Source organism: Acomys russatus, chromosome 20, assembly GCF_903995435.1.
Source record: "Acomys russatus chromosome 20, mAcoRus1.1, whole genome shotgun sequence".
Taxonomy (NCBI): Eukaryota; Metazoa; Chordata; class Mammalia; order Rodentia; family Muridae; genus Acomys; species Acomys russatus.
This window is the reverse complement of record NC_067156.1, coordinates 40129620-40151314: the sequence shown is the minus strand read 5'-3', so window position 1 is coordinate 40151314 and position 21695 is coordinate 40129620.

The window sequence follows — 21695 nt, the reverse complement described above, 5'->3', positions numbered from 1 at the left end:
ACTCCAGTAAAACATATTATCTTGTATAGGTTATTGACTTACCTTGAATTCTGAAGTTTTGGAGTCAGCTTGAGGTTTCTTTCTGTAAATGAGAAAAGCACAGCTCCTTCTAAAATGCATGGTGGTGCAAAGGGTCTCTAACATCCACACTTTTCTACACTGACAGTTGAAACAGAGCTGTGTCCCTTTCAAGTGAGCAAATGTTCTGCTGTGGATGACAGAGGAAATGAAAATATGTGTTAAAGAAAGCTAACAAGACAGATCTACAGCTTAGTGAAATGGTCTTATTAGCTATGATAATAACATTCAACAGACAACAGGTGCTGCCTTTCCTGGGAGGTGAGAAAGGAATAAAAGCAGCACTAGGAGGAAGGTTGATTTGGAGGAAGCCGTGTTCTGGTTCTGTGTCTCTGTGCAGTGGAAGGATGGAGAAGGGCTGCTCTCTCTGGAAGTCCTAGGAGAGCCTCCTGTGTGGTCTAGCACTGGGAGGCCATATAAGAGCTCCACTTTATGCTATGAGGACTTTTCTTCATCTTTTAATAAAGTCATACTTTAAACTGATTAAAAAATTGTTTACATGAACATGCTTTTTAACATTTTGTTTTATTTATGTGTATAGGTGCTTTGCCTGCATATGTGTGTACCATTGTGTGCCTGGTACCAGCGGAGGCCAGAAGAAGGCACCTGATCCCCTGGAACTGATTTATAGACAGTTGTGAGCTGCCATGAGGGTGCAGGGAACGGAACCCAGATCCTCTGTACGAGCCTCCAGTGTCCTTATCCACTGAGCCATCTCTCCAGCCTTTGAATGGGTGTCTTAAACGTTTCAACACGTGTATACTCTGGGTAATGTTTAAATCAGGTTAAACCTTTTTCTTTGTGAGTATTTACTGTTTTATCTTGTTGAGAGAATTCAAAATCTTTCTCTTAGCCTTTTGCAATGTAGGCTATTTGTTGTCTCCTCTTGCCCTGCGGTGGAGAAGCTCATGAGAGCTTCTTGCTTGTATACAACTGTAACATTGTACCCATTGCTCAGCCTTTCTCCATCTCTTTCCCCAGGCTTTTGATAACTGCCATCCAATTCTATCTTGCTGTTGTTTTTGCTTTTGTTTGTTTGAGTCAGGGTCCCACTATGTTATCCCTGGCTGGTCTGGAACTCACTATACTAACCATACTGACCTCAAACTCACAAAACCTTCTAACTGTTGGGATTAACGGTGTGCACCACTGTCCCTGGCCCCTTCTGTTCTGTGAAGTCAGCAGTTTTTGATTTCCTGTGTGGTACTTGGTCTCTCTGCAAAACTGGTCCCATGTAGATGCTGCAGTCAAATTCTGTCAAAAGCTTGGGATGTAGCCTGGTACCTTTGAGGATGACCTCAGGGTACCACTTTCCTAGATGTTTATTTTCATTTAGTCATGTTATCAGTTAAAAGTCTCTTCTTTCAAATAATTGTTTTTTTTGACTTGGAGTCTTTGAGGGGTCGGATCTTACCTTCATCACACCCTGGCTATTTTCTAAGCACACAACTGGAAATTTCTTTTTAATGGTGCTCCCTCTCACTTTCTCTTTCTCTCTGAGGAGTGTCTTATTGTGTTCTGGGCTGGCCTTGAACTTGCTGTGTGTCAGAGGATGGTCTTCAATTTCTGAGTGTCCGTAGTTCTGGGAATACAGGTGTGTGCCACCATGCTTGGTTTTAGCCATGCCAGAGGCTCAGTTCAGGAGGGAGAATCCATGCCTAGAAAGGGTGCCAATCTATTTATCAGCTTTTGCACTTGTCATGTCTACAACTTGAAAATCACTAACACTTTCCCCCCTCAACATAGGGCAGATTTCCCCATCTTTCTCCTTTCTCTTTCACTGCAGACCTAGAAAAGAACAGTGAGAAATAACCATGCCTGAATACTAGGCTGTCTTGAAAATTGCCTCCACTATAGGATTTAATCCATCACTTTTGATTAAGCATCACTCAGAGTTCTAGGGCATTGGCAGCATGCAGCCATATTCTTTGCTAGAATCTAACAGGAGCAGTCTCTAACCTGGTTCTTAGTTGAGTTATTTTTCACATCTGAAACCTTGTGAGCAAGGCCTCAACCACATTTCTCTCAGTATCCTGGTATTCTACTTATGTGGTCCACGGCTCCAAACTCTTCCTCATTCCCCTTCAAGTGACTTCCAAAGACTTAAGAGCCTTACCATTAGGCCTATTAACAGCAACAGCCCCACTTCTTGGTAGCCATCTTCTTCTGGATGAGCCACTTTCCTCATCACCATAACAATATATTAAACAAAAGCACCTTGAGGCAGGAAGTTCATTTTGTCTGACTGGTTGAGGATGTAGTTGTTCATCCCAGTAGAGAAGGCATGGTGGCGAGAGTGGCTATAGTTGTGGCAGCAAGAGTGTAAGCTAGCGTCATTTGCAGTTAGGAAGCACACAGAGAGATGACTACTGCTTCCTAGGCTGCGTTCCCCTTTTCATTCTGTCTAGGGCCCTAACCCATGGGCCAGCCTCCACATTGAGGGCTGGTCTTTCTATCTCAATCAAACCTCACTGGAAATACCCATATAAATGCCCAGAAGTTTGTCTTAGGTGGGGTGAGTCATCATTCTAAATTGTACCAAGTTGAGAGCTAGGATTAAGTATTATAGGTGTCCATATCTGTTTGAACAAAGCCTCAAATTTATTTGCAATGCTACAAAAAAAAAAAGCTTTAAAAAGAGAGATAAGTGCTATATGAATCTGAACTATTCTTCAATGTGTACATTTATTGAGATATCTTATTAAATGCTGTAAGCACTTATAATTTTTATCACACGACAGAATAAAATTAAAAAATACTGCTTGGAACAGATCTGGCATCCTAGCTTTCTGTGTAGAGTGGAATTCTGGGAGAGAAGCAGCCACATTCCTTCACAGCGTGGCAGAACGAGGACACACTTTCCCCGAGGAGTCTGGAAGGATACATGATAAGGCACCCAGGAGAGCAAGGCCATCTTCTATGATGCACTTGATACACACTTAGAGACAGGAAGCTCTTTTTCAGTTCACATCTGGGGAAGGAATGTGGTTCCTTTGACTATTTTCCCTTTCAGTTCTTAAACTAAGAACTGAATAGTCCAAAACTAATATTAATATGAGAAAAGTAAAGCAGAAGTCAGAAAATAAGCAGGCGTGTCTCTAGCAAGTATACTAATGGATACTTTTTAGCACAAGGTTTTGTGCTCACAGACCATCCCACAGGTATAAATATCCACCTAAGTGTCCTTCCCTTCTTGGTTTTAAACAGAAAGAAGAGAAAATTCACCAGCCAACATTAGGAGAGCATACGATTAGGGAGGGTTAGGAAATCAGGAAATTCCTAAGCAAAATTTAATAGTGCCACCATTCAGAAGTAATGTCAACTCTTTGTTGCTGAAGAAGAAAATCTACAGAGTGCAAGAAAGGGATGCAAGGGCTATGATTTTGAGCTCCGTGTTTGTCTACTCTATATCGCCCTGTGTTCCCATGGCTCTCGTGGGAAATTGCTTGCCTCCAAGATGAGGATAACACTTTAGGAAGCACCTCCCGGGTGGAGGCTTAGGGGGTTTAGGTGAAGCCTAATGGACTTCAACTTTGGTGTCTAGGGTTACTGAAAACACTTCTTTGCAAAATAAAAATTTAGAAAGCAAAAGGAATAGGGCCATGGTAGTCACCGAGAGTTACACTGTTGAAGACAGTAGTCTCTGGAGAAATTGCTCATTGTGTAAAACTAAATATGGCTGGGCTGAGGATGAAGCACAAAGCCCTGGGTTCAATTCCTAGCACAGAGTTAACAGAACTTTTCTGTTCTTTGAGGAGGCTAACCTCACATCACTTGAAAAAAAAAAAAACCTACATAAGTAACAGATAGTGTTCATCAGTCCTACAGTCTGGCTATGTCCTGACTACACACAGATTCCTATTCAAAAGCGATCCACAGGTTTTTAAAAGCATTATGTTGTATTTGGCCCTACAGTGGCACTATGATAAAATCAAGACTCTCCCCAGATGACAGAAAATCATCGTTTGTAGAAGTTTCAACATATACTAATGCAGTAAATCTCGTTGTCGAAGAGGATAAGATTGCATGCAGACAAGATTCTTTTTTCATTGCTGTTATAGTCATTTATTAAAATAGTAGTTTCTCGCTTGTAGACATATGGAGGTGTGCACTTGTATACAAATAGTGATGCAGTTTTTGCTCCATCCTTAAGGTCTTGTTAGCTGTTTTCTAAAGCACAGCAAACCAGCACCCACTTTCTGGCTGCTGTTTTGCTCTAAAGGTGATCACTGTGTCTGGATTTCTCTAGCAGCCACATAGTCTGCATGAAGGCAAGCGTTGAAACACTGTAAAAAGTCTGTGGCTTGCATTTTGAAGTGCCCAAACCAGGGTACCAACAATACTTAGTAAAACAAATACCTTGCCAAACATACACATAGAATCAAATAAAGCTACAGAGTAACTCAGCAAGACACATCTAGTGTCCAGTGTCTTATGGGTCTCCCATAACAGAAAACAGTAATATGAGAAAGATTAGCCTTTTTTTCTAATGTTCTGCTTGGCATTGTTTATTTTTGATTCAAGAAATAGGTACTTGGGGCTGTAAAATTTGGTGATAATAAAGTGAGAATATAAAATAGGTGGGGACTATATTAGCTTATTGGCTTAGTTGGGAGTTTTATTGCTATGAAGAACACCATGAGCAGACACAGAGAGCAAAAGATTTAATTCAGTTTATAGTCCCACACCACAGCCCATCGTGATGGGCAGTCATAGCAGAAACTCAACCAGGGAAAGAACCTGGAAGCAGAAGCTGATGCAGAGGCCATGGAGGAGTGTAGCTCAGCCTGATTTCTTTTTCTTTTTTCTATTTTTCCCCATTTTCCCAGACAGGGTTTCTCTGTGTAGCCTTGGCTGTCCTGGGCTTGCTTTGTAGATGAGGCTGGCCTTGAACTCACAGCAATCCACCTGTTTCTGCCTCCCGAGTGCTGAGATTAAAGGAGTGTACCACCACGCCCTGCCTGATGTCTTATACTATCTAGGACCACCATCCCAGGGGATGCACCATCCGTAGTGAACTGGACCCTTTCACATCAGTCATCAATCAAGAAAATGACTCATAAAATTGCCTACATGCCAGTCTGGTGGGAGTTTTTTTTTTTTTTTTTTCAACTGAGGTCCCTTCTTCCCAAATGATTCTAACTTGTGTTAAGTTGGTGTAAAACTAGCCAGTGCACTTGCCTTATACAAAGATGATCTAAAATGCTAACATTGATGAAATACACATCCAATATCTCCTAAGAGTCTGTCATTGGTCTGTGCCTATAACTTCCATTGTCACCTTAAATATCCAGCTGTCACAGAAGACTAGTGTTTCCTTGATCCCGTCCTGCAAGGGATGCACATGCTATTTGTGTTCTGGAAGTTGTGTGGGCATATTCTTGTCCTGTTTATTTATTTATATGTCCCCTCACCACACTGAGAGACTTTGACAAGTTCAGGGCATGGAGGATTTTGTTGTCTTAGCTCCCACTGCCTTTTGAAATCTAGAGCATGATTTTCACATAAGAAGAGCTCAACAGAAAGTGACTGGACTTAACAGTTTGAGATGATGTGTCTTCAGAAAGCACTGGTCTCTTAAAATAAGGCCAAGAGAGAGACACAGGTTTGCCAAGGGCTGCAAAGGTGAAAACACTTAAGGTAAGCTTCGTTTTATGTTTAAAAGAAATTACCCATTCTGTTCTTCTTCATCAGCCTGCAGTAGAATAGAAGCCTTGTGCACAGATAGCTCTGTACTTGCTGCTTTGTTAAAAAAAAACCTCAAAACCAAACAACACCCACCCAGCTAGTCTGTAGGTCTCATTCTCTAATGATGGCCGCACCTGCATGCCTTACTGATAGCAAACATCCACCACTACTAGAAGGAATAAAGATTTATGGACACATTCCTGTAAGAACAATATAAAGTAGGAAGCATTATCATTACAGATGAGAATACTGGGAAACGGAAAGGTAAAACCATTTCCTAGGACTGTGCAGATGAGCAACCATGGAGCTGGCATGTGAACACAGAGGCACCAACTCGCCAGTCATGTTCTTTACCCTATGACATCCTAGTTCTTGGCCCAGTGATCAGGCCTATATTTGAAGAACTCTGAGAAACATTCATTTGATCCCCTTTTAGGTACTTTTAATTTTCTTTTCAATTCATTTTTGTAGGTTTGATGAGCTACCAGAGATGTTTCTAAGTATTTATGGGTTTGTAATTCTATTTTCAGAGGGCCTATCTTATGAGAAAGTTCTCAGATATGAAGTATCTCTAAGAGAAATGATGAACATTCTGGAGGAGGAGGTAAGGGGCTATTGAGTTTAAGACCACACTCAGCCACATAGTAAGACTGTTTGCCCACCAAAACAGGAACTTTTCCATTTTTTGTTTCCAGACACAGAACATCTCTGTGTAGCTCTAGCTGTCCTGGAACTCACTCTGTAGACCAGGTTGACCTCAAACTCAGAGATCTGCCTTTTTTTGTCTCCTGAGTGCTGGCATTAAAGGCATGTAAAGAATGCTTGGCTCCAAACATAGCATTCTTTTTCTGTTGTGATTGTTTGCCTGGTTTTTCACAATGAGAACTCTAAGTTGACATTTTCTTTCTAACTAGTTTGGCGTCTCAGTGTTTCTTGGTTTCTGTCTGCTTTCATCATTGTGGAGATTGGCACATCATGTCCATCGTATGCTTTCTCTGTGGATTAATGCTGATGGCTGACACTTAAAGGGTCATCATCACTGATGTGCTTAAGAAGATAGCAGGCTCACACAGACTCATAAATTAAATAGTGTTAAAGGTGAAGCACTTTGGTTGTAGAGTGCTTGCCTAGCATGCGTAAGGTACTGAGTTCAATTCCTAGAACTGAAAAATAGTGGTTTTTTTTTTTTATGTATTGGTTATGTTCTTGTCCCCCCCCCTCCACCCTGACTCCCACTCATCTAGTTGATCTACATATGGAAATCTGCTGAAACTGTTGAGAAATAGCCTTAGCTGTTAATATGAAGAGATGATTCTTATCCTGAGAAATAATATCCAATTCACCAGCACCCAGGGAGTTGAGGAAGGAGGATCTGGAGTTCCAAAGCAATCTAGGCTACCTAGTGAGACTGCAACAAAAACAAAAGCAGCAGCAAAATACTCTACATAAACACCAAAAAGGACAAAACAGAACAGTAGTGAAAGAACACTAAGTTTGGATCCAAATGCTGAACTCAAGTAAAAAAATGATAGATAACAAAATTATTTAAATTCCACAATGAACTTTTGTGTCACCAGGGTAAATAAATGGCCTAATGGTAAAGTTTTCCTTTTTTTCTTTCTTTTTTTTTCATTTTTCTTTTTTATTTATTTCTTTTTCTTTTTCTTTTTTTAAAAGATAGTCTTACTATGTAGCTTGGCATGGTCTTGAACTCAAGATCCTCTTCCTTCCAGAATGCTACAATGCTATGATTCAATGTTCCCGAATGTTACAATGTAATAAGCTTCTCCCCGACCTTGCTGTTCTTTCAGTATACCACATATTTCAGCATATCACAGCTTATTCATATTAGGTATATTACACATTAGACAAATTTCCTCTGAAATTAGACTATAGATCCATAAACACTGAGACATGGCTTTGATTGCTTATTAAGGCTACACAAAAGAAAATAACGACTTATACTTCTCATTGTGGTACCAATCAGAGTCAGCCGTAGCCCACTGTGTAACTTTAGACAAGTTGCTTAAGTAGTCTGGGCCTTAGATTCCTTAGCTGCAAATCAAGGAGTTCAGTGGTCTGTGAGTATGCCATTGTGAAGGGCGAAGACACACAGACACAAGAACACAGGGCAGCTCGAGCAGAGGACAGCTCTTCATCACTGTCTTCCAGCACACTCTTCTTCCATGCACTGACAGGCACACACATAGGCCTTTCAGAACTGGTGTGCAGCCCTTTATTAGTTAGGTAAGAATTTACACCTTAGTGCAACCAAGAATGCAGCATCTCAGATCCAGCTTTGAGGATTTTACCAGACCACTGATTTCATAGAAAAGTATAAAAATGCCCATTTCCCCATGGGTTACAATATAATAAGCTTCTCCCCTCCCCATTGTTATCCTTTCGGTTAGTTATTTCAGCATATCACAGCTTTAAAACACTTCCAAGGAAAAGGTCACTCTTTCCCCCATCAAAACATTTCTTTGCTGTTCTCTCCCAGAGGGCCTCGTGGGAACAACAATCAATAAAAGAAGCTCATGGAACCTCTCGACTTGCCTTTGAGGGATCACACTAGGCTGACGCTCATTGCTGTAGGTTAGCACCAATAATTTTTTCCCATAATGGCAGTCTGTAATAACTGATGGAAAATAACTTCAGACGCAATAATGGGGCTCCATCAGGAATCTCAGAGATCTTTCTGAGAACCTCGACTGACTTTTTTTTTCATATGGGCATTTTAAAATTATGTACAGAAAATAATGTCTATTTCAGATCAAAGAGCAAAACGTTTCCCACTGGGGTATAGGCTGCAAAACTGTCAAGCATTGACAAGCATTATTTACTTCTCTGTCAGTTTTAGTTTTCAATGTTTATGTATTTCTACTACAAATATGAAGAACAGGGATGGGAATATTATTCTACTTCTTTATGGCTTTCAGTGGTACCTTTCTGAGATTTGAAAATTTGAACACATTGATCGCCACAGCTTCATGTCTCACTGAGAGTAGGTAAAGATTATGGAGTTCTAGTCTGACTTAGGGCAAAACAGTAAAGATATTAAAATATGATGCTATAGGAATTTAGCAGACATACACTGTAGAGTTGTTGTTGCAAATGTCTTTGTGGTCATGAGTCTACATGCAAAGCTCTAAGAAATCATTTAGAAAAGGGAGTTCTTGGCTGGAGCACGCCTTTAATCCCAGCACTCGGGAGGTAGAGGGAGGCAGATCGCTGTGAGTTCAAGGCCAGCCTCGTCTACAATGCGAGTACAGGACAATCAAGTCTACAAAGGGAAGCCTTATCTCTAAAAACAACAAACAAACAAACAACAACAACAACAACAACAAAACAAACAAACAAACAAACAAAAAAGAAAGAAAGAAAAAGGAGTTCTCAAACAGGTGCAGGTACAATTTTGTTTGCTATTTTAAACATGACAGTTTTGAAGAACAGCCTTAGAAATGCACTAATAAGTTATGAATGGTGTGAACATGGTAGGAGCAGAGAGATCATACAGGATTCTTAGAAAGCCCAGCAGACGCTTACTTCTTAGACAATGCTAGAAAAAATTGGGGCAATTTAAATCCCTCTAAAAGGCTTGATTGTCCTATCTCATATGCATCTATGTGTGCACGTGTTCTAGTGTTCCATCGCTAAGTGTGTGCAAGTTCCTGAAACTGGTTCACAGGATCTTCATTTCTCTCCTTTCCTCTCTTGAGATAGTCTCACCCTATAACCCAAACTGACCTTGAACCCCTGGTTCTGAACCCCAAGTGCTGAAATTACTTCCTTGAGTTACAATACTTGGCGAGATCTTGATTTCTTAGGCATGTTTGTAGAGCTGTATATTCTTAGAATGTAAGTCAAGATGTTTGTGTCAGCCCAGTCAGAACCTATTAGGACAGAGTTGATACTTTGATTGAAATGGAATTCATTTATGCTTATGTGAAACAAGGCACATAGCAACGTATAATAAATTTTCATGCTGTGCACTGAATGAAAATAGGTTTTTATAATTGAATTTCTTTGATGTGTCTCATATTTGCATCTGGGAGAAAATTGGAAAATTTACAATAGACTTTATATGAGTTGCTCATCTGTAAAAATATTTTAGTGACAGAGGTTCTTCAATGACTGGAAGGGATAGAGAAATAAAGATGGGCCAGACACCTTGATAAGCTGATTAAGAAACGCTACCATAGCAGTTCTATGTGAAGTTGGTATTGGTGCACATTTTTATCAATCTGTGAGAACAGAGTGAACCCTTGAGCCACAAAGCTTGAATCATATTTATTTGTTTCCTCCCAAAAATATGGCTTATAGATGTACTGAGCTCAGCAACTTCCACACTATCCCACAATGAAAATATAAGATATTTTGTATTCATGTAAGGGCTTAAGTGTTTCAGTTGCTAGTCAAGCCTCCATGCCTATGTAACTGCAGTGTTGGTTATCTATTTGATTTTTTTATCATATGAATACACAGTAAGCACATAATGAATTCTGGTGAAAAGAATGGGGCCAATGGCTCCATGCGTGTCCCTCTGTTTTTATTATCTATGATGGAAGGTAAAGAGAATGTGTTGAAATAGGCACAAAACTTCAAGTGCAACATTTTTTTAGAGGCTTGCAAGTCAATTTTATGTGTATTTAATAATCAATCATTAAATACAACAAGAATAATGATCTTTGTCTATGAATGTGCGAGGAATTAATTGGTCATGTCCTACTTCATCCTTTGAGCAGGTATAGATGATGTAACATTATCTTCATGTCACAGATGAGTAAACAGAGGCATGAGAGAAAAAAAACAGAGCCTGCCATGCAATGCAGGGCCTGTTTGGTATACACTTCCACTTGCTCTACAATAACACATGCGCACGCGCGCGCGTGCACACACACACACACACACACACACACATCAGTCCAAATGTTTTGGTCTATGATTGAATTTTTAAATATTTTTGAAAAGTAAACATGTGCTTCTGACCTAAAGCAGAGACTACTTCATACAGACTGTATATTATTTTCATAAGTGTAGGCAGTGTCTCTAAAATAGACAATAGAAACAAATATTAAGTTGTGTGTATTGCCAGAAAAACATAGAGACATTGATAACACTTTAGAAAAATAGTCCACGATAGGGTGCACTTGTGAAAACAAAATTTTCTGTTGTAGATGCCTGAAATATTCTTAAATCACTTAGACTGTGATGAGTGGAAGAGAACTGGATTGTTTGACTGACCACTAGCAGAAGCCTATGTGGGCCGAGAGCTCTGCCCGTGGCAAGGGCCTTGTAGGATGGCTTGTCTTTCCTTCAGGAGCCAATGCCTGGTTCACAAAGGCTCCCCTCACTGAAAATGACACGAGGAAACACAGATTCACGGGCAGGGGAGATGGCTCAGTGTGTAAAGTGTTTTCTCTACAAGCATGAAGACCTGACTTCAAATCTCCAGCATTCAGGTCACAGCCAGGCATGGTAGCACTTGTGTGTCATTACATCACTGGAGGGCAGAGACAGGTGAATCTTAGGACCTTTCTGGTCAGCCAGTGTAGCCAAAATGGTGAGCTCTGAGTTCAGCGAGAGACCTTGTCTCAAAAAATATGATGGAGAGTAACAGAGGGAAATGCTTAATGTCAAGCTATAGCCTCAATATATGTACACACAAGAACTGTACTTGCATATGTACAGAACACACACACACACACACACACACACACACACAAAACCAACCAACCAATAACAACAACAACAAAAACTAACTTCCTACAATTTCCCCCTCATTTCTTATCTTTGACCTCCATGTATTTTCCTCTTATTAAAATATGGTCAATTCCTTGGTGATTTAGCCAGCATTTTATATTTTTCAACATTAGTCAGGTCTCCCTGTGCTGTGGCTAATTTCTGTTGGAGGGTATACAGCTAGAGATTCTTCCACAGTTTCTATCTGAGCAGCGTTCTCTAAAGATAACTGCCTCACACTGCGACTCACTTTTGAAGTCAGGGCATGCCACTCTTACTCACCCCTTCCCTATAGGACTATATATCCTAAAGTGCCACCCCCAGCTAGATTGTTTCCATGCCTCATATGTGGTCTTAATAAATGGAAAAAAAAAATAACAGACAGATACAGGGTAGCTCTACCCTGCAGCAAAATTTAGCTAGCTATCTTGAAAATAGTCATACTATTTTGGGATTTTACAGTAAACCCAACCCAGACAGCAGACCAGAGGGGCGATTTACAAGTTATAAAATTGCCTGGGTGAGATAAGGCAGCTCATAAATGATTCAGTGGTTTTCACAGGATAAATCATATTTCTCATACGCATGGAACCAAGGAAGAGTCTGTGGTGTTCTTAGCCCCTGATCATGTAGGAGAGGCACACATGTCACATTACAAACCTGACGTGACATTAGAGTGCTATAAAATGTTCAATTAAACATGGCAGCCTCAGGACAAATAGTACCCAGGGTACGCTTCTTTGTTTGCCTTTAAGAACTTTAATGTGTCTTATTTATTGAGGGCAAAGAACATAAGGACAGTAAAGTGACAGCCTCTGATCCATCTGAAAATATTTGTGTGAATGTCAAGACAAATAATAAATGGGGCTGCCTCAGGATCTTAGCCTCTTCGTAAGATGGACAGAGTTCTGTTTGGTGGATTGCACCTTCCGGAATTAGAGCCGACTTCAGGAAAACTGTTCCAGCATCTGTCTTCTTTCTGGCAGATTGTCAAGAGGAAAAATGACTGGGGAGGGGTGTTTGTGGGGTGAGGAAAAGACAAAGAGGGGAGTGATGTGTGTGTGTGTGTGTACCAAGCAGGAAAAAAGCTGCACATTTTAAACCCTCAAGATAAGCTGTCTCTTAGAACCTTGCCTGCTCCAGAACTTGACACACAGGCTTGCTCTCTGGGGGGCCTTGCTTGCTGCTCTGTGGGCAGATCACGACTACCGAGCTGTGACGCCCCAGCACTTGCCTGACCTGATATAATGGGCAGCTATTTACTGCAAACAAGGTAGATGGAAGAACATAGGCTTAAATGATGGTCTGGTGTAAGCAGGAATCCACTGGGATCTCCTGCAAACCAGTCAATCTTCTGTTTTCTTTTTGCAACTCCCCCCTCCTTCTTCTAGGTTGGGACTATTTATTTCTCTCCCTCAGGGCCAAACCACAGATGCCTGACTCCAAGCACTGTTCCTTTTCAGGCCAGCCCCCTCCGCTCCCCACTCAAGATCAATACAGTGAGTTAAAGGAGCAATTGTATGACAATAAATAAAAAGGAAAACGAAGTGTGGAGACCACCACTTCCAAGCTGACTGCTTTCTCGCATGGTTTTTGTCCATTACCAAGGTAAGGGGGGTGAGGGGAGAAAGGAGAAGTAAAAAAAAAAAATGGCCCCAGGAGGCCTTCTGGCTAAGCTGTCAGATCGCTTCAATGAGAAACCCAATCAGACTTGATTTGTGAAGGTTGTCAAGCCTGTAGCACATCATGTAAGCATTGTGTGCTATTACATGAGACCGATGCTTTGCAAGCTGAAGGCTCCTCATGTGTTGCTGAAGCTAGCGGGTGCTTATTTTGCTAGCATCTATATTTTATGGTCAAAGGGAAGAATCAAAATCAGACGCCTTGGGCACTGAACGTGAGTATACACACAACCAAGGAACTTGACGTTTTTGTTTCTACTGTCCCCAGTAGCAAAGGAAGTCACCCTGAAAGCCTTCCTTCTGGTGCTTCTTGCCTTATCAAAGAGCCCCAAATATTTAATATATCTTGTATTTGTTCCTTGATGAACAGTTGAATCAAGACAGGCAGGAGTACAGGAGCAAGCAGAGGGTCAGTGGTGTAGGGCTCATTTTTGGAGGTCATGGCATCAGTAGTACTGTGGTCTCCAAATTTTCTGACTTCTGAATTGGTCTTCTTTCTCCTTTGGACTAGAGGAGGGGCTGTCTTTTCATGGAGTCTTAGACACAGGTCAGTTTTCAAAACCTCTTGTTTGTTCTCAGCCTTCAGAGAGTCAGTGCATGGCCGCTGTCAGTGACTTTCCTTACAAATAAAAAGCTCCCTTCTCCAGGTAGCTGCCATGAGGAGGAGCTTGGTTCTCATTGGAAACCAACACCGGCCCCTTGCTTTGGAGCTAAGCTTACACTATCTGTAAAGGAGAGAGAGTCTGTAATTTTATTATCTAATGCTATGGTTCTGTTGGACCTTCATGCCATGCTGAGCATATAAGATTCTCCAGCAAGTCAGAAAGCAAGAAATCCATCTTTACCCTCCAGGTCTCCTTATTTATTCTACTTGACACTTTAATGTAACTTTACTTTCACTTAGCAATTATTCTCAGCCACATGCTACAAGAGTAAAATAGGCACTTGAACTATTCACATGACCCCTGCACCGCAGGTGATTCTTTCCCCTTCCCCAAGACTACTTACTGCTGTGACATTACTATGTTGCAAGGTAACCTTTCTTTCTGCCCCTATGAGTATCAGTGCAGGTTGGGATTACAGGACCGGATAGATTCTTTCCTTTCCTTTTCTTCTCTTCCCCTCCTTTTAGCAATTTCCCTGGGTCTGACTTTTTTCCTGTGACCTTCAGCTGGGCTCTGAGATGGCGGACCATGTTTTTGCACACTGGGATTACAATAGGCAATTCTGTTTCTTTTTTAGGCTGCCAAGAGTGATCTCATGTTCTGAGCTACTTTCATATTTTCAAATAAATTATATCCAAGACTTTTATTCTCATATCTGCTCTGAGAAATTCCACACTTGGCCCTGAGGGTGATCTGTCAGCACATTGGTCAGAGTACATTTTCATGGCTAAAGTTTCACTCTGAAGAACTAGAATAAAGAGACAGTGTGTGTGCACTGAAGGGAGGGAAAAACAAGGCTCCCTGTGGCCGCAGCCGCAACTAAACATTATTAAACAATTTTATTCTAAACTAGAATAAAACAAGTAACAGTGAAGAGGGAAAGGCATGGTTGCAGAGAAATGTACAGTTGCAGGTTATTTTTTTCCTTTATAAAAAAACAAAGACAGTCTTCCCACAATCCTGCAGTTAACTGGTACAATATATAGGACAAACATCCCCACAGCTAATGGGTAAAGCATGAAGACTCATAAAGTATGCAATTTTCTGTTTTCATATTGCTCCCAAACTCTGTGTAACTCGTTATATAGACTGTGCCCAGGGATGTAAGATGTGAGCCAGGTTGAAATGAGATTTTGAGTCTACACTGCAAGCTGCACATACAGTGAGTGATGTTCACATGAACTGTCAGCTGGTCTGTGCTCACCCTTCCCACTGCTCATTCTGAGGCAGAACTTATCCTCATAGTCCAGGCTGGCACTGAAATTGTGCTCCTCCTGCATCTACCTTGTCAGTACTGGGATTGTTGGTGTGTGCCATCCTGCTTGCCAATGTGTAGTCAATAATATAGGAGAAAGTACATAGATACTTTGAAATATATTAGATATTTCATCAGTCATGCAGAGGTGTCTAGCCCTTTGGCCTTACTATGTAATGTTGTGGCCGGCAAATGTTTTGTTCTGTAGCCATAGTAGCTATGCTGAAATGCCTGAGTGGGCCCTCTGGCATGGGTTGGACACTCCCAAAAGTGAGGTTCCTTGACCTAGGCATCAATGACATTTGAAGTCACATTACTCTGTGATGCTTTCTTTGAGGACACATCCAATCTGTGGCTCTGCAGGCAAAAGACAGGACTTTTATGTTGGGTTGTGGTCCAACATAGAAACCATTCTGCTAGATGCTGGTCATGCCCACCTTACGTGTCCTAAACTCAACATCAGATGTGAGAAGTCAGCATGTATTGAGACAATGTCAAATATCCCTTGGGGGCAAAGTTGCCCAGGGCTGAAAACCACAGTGGTAAAGAAATCAATGCCTTTGACCTTTAAGCTTCCATTTCCCCAGCAGATCATTGTTTGGGGGACATTTACCTTGAAGACCTGAAGTCACTCTGAGCTATGGAAGTGTGATGTTCACCTCTTCCTCCAGGCAAACTCTTCCAGAAGTGTCTTCACTTGCTCAGCCACCATACTGGGGCCATGCCTTCCCCTGGATTGACCCTAGCCAATGACTCAGCACAGAATGGGTGCTGGAGCTGGACCATTTTTGCTAGGAAGAAACTTCTCAAATAGAACTCCCAGTACTCCCAGCAGGCAGTACATCCCTGACACTGCCTCAGGTATACATTCTCACTCTTTCTAGCCTTCATCCCTCCTTCACCATTTCCAGGCATCAGCTGCTGCCTGGTCTGGAAATGTCTCCAGCTTCACCTGCCACCTCTCCAGTATGGCTCACAAGTTTCTTATCCAATAGTGTCTTGATGTGCTAATTTTGTCTTGAATAGTGTGGTTCCCTATCTGCTTTTCTTTGCCTTTCTACCTGTCTCTAATTTGTAGTGTATAGTTTATTTAAAAAGAGCTACTTGAATTGACATATAATATGTGTCAATATGTTGACATATAAATATACATATTTATGAGGCAAAGTGTGATAATTTATACATGTATATATAATATATGGTGCTGAAACCAGTGCAATTAATTAGCATTTCTATCTCTTTCTGATATGGAAAAGCACACACACACACACACACACACACACACACACACACACACACACAAGTATATATTATAAATAAAGTTTTTGCATTTTGAAGAGAAGTCTCCTATACAGGCCAGGCTGGCCTTGAACTCATGACTCTTCAGCTTCAACCTCTTGAGTGTTGTGATTACAGGCAAGCGCCACCAAGCCTGGTGGCTGAAATATTACTTTTTGAAACTGATTTTCAAAGTAGTCAAATGCCTTTTTCTTCACTGAAAGATCAAAGGAAGGATTAACTTCAAGGAGGCTCAAGTAAGCCCTGATCTCAGGCTTGGAGAATAGATGCGTGCAGGGTAAGCTGCAAGGGAAGTGACTTCAAGGAGAAGGAACAGAAAGTACAAACTTGGTCCGTAACCTAGATCCATTGAAATGGATGTGAGAATATAGCTACTGTGGGTCTAGGGCATGTGGTGGAGAAAAACCTAGAGAAACCACGTTAAGGAGTTGACCTTTATTTTGAGCGTGGTGAAATCATGAAGTCTTAGACTTTATAAAGAAAAAGAAAACACTTCAGTTGCCGTGGGAAGGACTTCAGGGAACAATAACAGGAGACACAGTGGCCTCTGTCACCATAATATACACAAGCGACGATGGTCTCCAAAGACAACACTGATTTCACAGTTGAGAACAGTGTGATAATTTGTAAATGACAGGAGAAAAGGGGGAAGAACTTTCTACAGGGACAGAGGGTATTACAAACATGTCTAACAGGTTGGGACAGTTGAACAAAGCTAGAGCCTAGGGAGGAGATTAGATTTGTCAAGGGTGGGAATGCTGAGACGGATGGAGGCCGTGTGCACGTGGTGGGAGGACAGCTGTGTGGGGAGAGGGAATGGACAGAGGACAACAGTGGGCTGAAGACCCTACCCATACCAACGCAAGGCCAATTAAGGGAGAAGCTTGTCCAAGAAACCAAAAAGGAACAACCAGAAAAATTAGAGGAAACCACAGGAGTGAGGCTCATGAGCTAAGGCAAGCGTAGTGAACGAGGGTATGAGAGACAGTAAAATCTGACGTGAAGTGCTGCCTACAGCTTTGGAATGGCTGTTTTAACTGTACAGAAATTTATTAAGATCTACAGACTTTTAAGTCTGGTTAATTTTGGTGTGTCTTTTAAATGTATGGGTTCTTTATAATAAAGCTATATTGTGTTACGTTGTGTTTTGTTTTTCTGAGACAGGGTTTCTCTGTGTACCCCTGGCTGTCCTGGACTCACTTTGTAGACCAGGCTGGCCTTGAACTCACAGAGATCCATCTTCCTCTACCTCACTGAGTGCTGAGATTACAGGTGTGTGCTACTGTAACCAGCTTATAATAACATTTTAATAAAGAAAAGGAAAAAAAAGGAAAAGCATGAACTTGGAAATGGATTTTTTTTTTTTGAAAACTCCAAATTACACCATTCTTCAAATTGAAAAGCAAATGGCGCTGGGGCCGCGGATGGTGATAGAGTTCTTGCCTATTGTGTTCAAGGCCCTGGGCTCTCACAGCTCAGTACTGCAACGTAATAAGAAATCAGCTTTTAAAAATGTCATCAATATCTTACACCTGTTTGTAAAATACCAACCCAATGTCAGGGTGGTGGTGGTGCACTCCTTTACTCCCAGCACTTGGGAGGCAATGGCAGGTGAATCTCTGAGTTCGAGGCCAGCCTGGTCTACTGAGTGAGTTCCAGGGCATCCAGGGCTACACAAAGAGGCTCTATCTCAAAACAAAACAAACAAACAAAGCCCACAAAGCAACCACTTACCCCTCAAGCAAACAAACAAAAACCAATCTCCTTTCTGCACCTGAGAGATCCCATCCCCTCCCTGCCTCGGTAGCTCATGGTGACAGTATTGTATTCTTTTTTTTTTTTTGCTACCATAAGTAGAAATCCTGGCTTTCTTGTTGTTCCCCAAACTCTGAACTCATATCCACAGCAGTGCCCTTGCGACTACCATTGTGAAAGGTAGTTTTTGAGGCTCTTTGCATACTTACTTCTGTCATTTGGATCTCACGTTGACTGTTATATTGTTAAGGGAGATTTTTCTGATATACAAATAACACAGCTTCTACTCAAGCACCGCCCAGTTTGATGTCATCATAGCAGTTTTCGTTGATATTTTGGGTGTGTATCTGATTTCAGAAGAATCACCTTAGAGGTAGGAACCAACCTATCTTAGTCTGCAATACGACTTGCGCCCCACCCACCCATTCCCCCCCAAAATAGTGGAAGGAAACCAGACTTCCAGGTTTCTGCCACACAGAAACAGAAATGTTGGATCTAATGTACAAGTATTATTTGAAGTTCGGTAATTTTTTTCTCCTTCAAGGTCAGCAGACATGGGAAGAGCACTAAGAAGGCTGGTATTAATTACAACATAGTATCTGGCATTTTCCAGATAAAGAGTGGAAGAACGGTGGGTCGAGGGCCAAGTGAGGTGATGGACTAAGACCTTGAAAGCAAAAGTAAAGTTTCAGTCAATTTGAGCTTTCTATAAATAGAAAAATAGGTGCTATTGGAGCAACTGGTGATACAGTTGTGAGGACAGGAAGTGGAGATCAGAGAAGAACTGTCAATCCTCCATACTGAATTCCACAGGTGGAGAAAGTCTAGACATGGCCATAGCATAAACAACCTTGTCTATGGGAGACGAGGAAGGAAAGGAGCCACAAGGCCAAGAAGCGGGACACTGTTTCCCTGGTGTTGTGGCTGTCTGGAGGGTTGGTTAAGCTTACAGTGGGGAGGAAGCAGGTCAGCCGCTAAGCAAAATCTACAATGAAGGAGACAGGTGGTAGGTAGGCTAGAGTGAGCCAGCACGTTGAGGGTGTAAGGCAGTGTAAGCACATTGTCATGTTAAAGAGGCACTGTCTTCTCCATGAGGGAGGAGAGGATCCTGGGAAGAGAGGAAGGTGTCTTTTCTTCTTCTGACCTTGGTGTTCTGGCTTTTCCTTAGAGCCACAAGTCTAGTGGGAAGCCTGGCTTCTGATTGGATGGCAGGGACAGGAGGTTTGGGGACATGGTTGGTGACATAAGAGCTCATCATACAGAAGGTATTTCTGCACTCAGTGTCAAGGCTGCATCAGGATGCAGAAGACAGGTCAAGGTGCATGTAGCATGGTGAAGGAGAAAGGTGGGCAGTTTACCTGGGAAGATGGCCATACATTACCCTGCCAGATCCCAGAGTCAGTTGAAGTCTGTGCTGCTTTTCTGTAAGGTTTTTCTCTTCTGTGCTTAGGAAAACTTTCATTTCTCTAGAAGTGCATATTTTGGCTGGATCAAGGCATGAGCTATGGAAAGAGACTCTTGACCTAGACTCTTGGAGCCAGGTTCCTGCGGTGCCACATGCTTGTGTTCCAAGGCTGGGTCAGCCACTGCGTGACAAGCTCTTCAAGTCCTGCTGTTGCTTGAGAGCCTGTTCAAACCGGAGTCCAGCCAGTAATTGATTCAAGAAAGGCCACAGAGATTTGCAAAAGCCACCCTGACTATGGAGCCTATAGTAGACTGTCCTGAAGATAACTGACACCTACCAAACCTGGGCAGCTTAGAAGAATTGCACTCCTGCCTTATAGACTTCCATAGTGTAAGGTAGTAGTTGTTTAAGTCATTAAAAAAATGATGCAGTAATAAGCCCAATTCATGCCCTTTATTAACCTTATAGTTTTCTTTGCTAGATAAGATAAAATCATCACTCCAAAATACATAATTCTGAGCAGAAAAGGGAAGGATTTAGGATGGACCACAATGGCCACACAGGCTCTGACTAGGCAGAAAAGCATGTGGATAAAGGTGTAAGTTACTCTAAGCAACGAAAACTCACATATGAATGTGGACTGGGGACTGAGATCCCAGTGTGGGGTGAGAAGGAGATTCCCTGGATTGGGCCACTTCAGAATACCATAGTGAGACGTGAGGTGGGGTGTTTGTGCATGTGTGCACGCATGAATTTGTATAGATAGAGGAATAGCCTATGTACAAGCAACCACGAGGCCTGTTCAAAAGTGTATGGTGGACAATCTCTGTTTACTCGTAATTGGGAAATGTTACCCTAACTAAAGGAGCAAGAAAAGTCTCATTAAGGAAACAGCAACTAAGCCAAGATCTGTGGGATTTTAGGAACTCAAATACGTGAAAGAGTGGCTAAAGAGTGTGAGGGGAGGCAATAGTGAGGGGCGTGAGGTGGGATGGATGGAGCCCAAGCTCTATCAGGAAGGCTGTGTGATAGTTATTCCTAACCTCCTTCATCACCTTGTCTTTTGTTGTTATTTTAAACAATGGCAGCAGGTTATGACACAACCCAGACTCCTGCTGATGCGGCCTCTCTAGGGTCGTCACAGCCTTGGTAGCAAACTCACCTGCAGCTTGAGGGTTCTGTTCGCGTTCACTTCATTGTAGCCAGGTTGAGCCACAGGCAGTGTGAACACTTTTGTATTGTGGTTTTCTGTAGGATTTCTGAGATGGGTATGAGCAAGAGCTCTGGGTTCTAGTAGCTTCTCTGCAAAGTATTAAGACTGCCACTTCTGTCTGCTCTGCCTCTGTCACTGCTGTCACCTCCACAGGGCCAGCAGCCAGTGACATTAATGGCTTGCTCTTCAGCTCCTGAACTCCTGAGCCCCTGTGTTTTCTCCAGTAGCATTTTTTTTTTTTTTTTTTTTTTTTGAGCAAGGAAGTAGTCTCATTTCTGACATTGTTTTTTTTTTTTTTTTTTTTTAAAGATTTATTTATTGTTTATACAATATTTTGTCCGTATGTGCACCTTCCCGCCACAAGAAGGCACTAGACCTCATTACAGATGGTTGTGAGCCACCATGTGGTTGCTGGGAATTGAACTCTGTACCTCTGGAAGAGCAGACGGTGCTCTTAACCTCTGAGCCATCTCTCCAGCCCTCTGACATTGTTTTTAAAAAGCAAAAACGTGTTCTGATATCCTGTCCATAATGGTGGTGGCGGCATCGGTGTGTGGCCCTGTCACAGACAAATCACTTCACTCTCTGGTCTGAATCTTTACCAAAATTATAGAAATGCAGATTCCTTATTTTCCTGCTGGAAAGATTCATTTTGCTCCAAATGTGAGGGAGACCTGGGAGAACTGCAGATTAGTTTTCTCATGGTCCTAACAGCTGGTAGATTGTCAGCTCTGTCTCCTGCCACATAGATGCTGCTAGTTTACTGTGGGAAAGGTGGCCTAAAATTTTTGGCCACTGTGTCATAACCTGCTGCCACTGTCTAAAATAATAATAATAATAATAATCATCATCATCATCATCATCAATAGACAAGTGAAGAAGAAGATTGGGCAACAATATCACACAGCCTTTA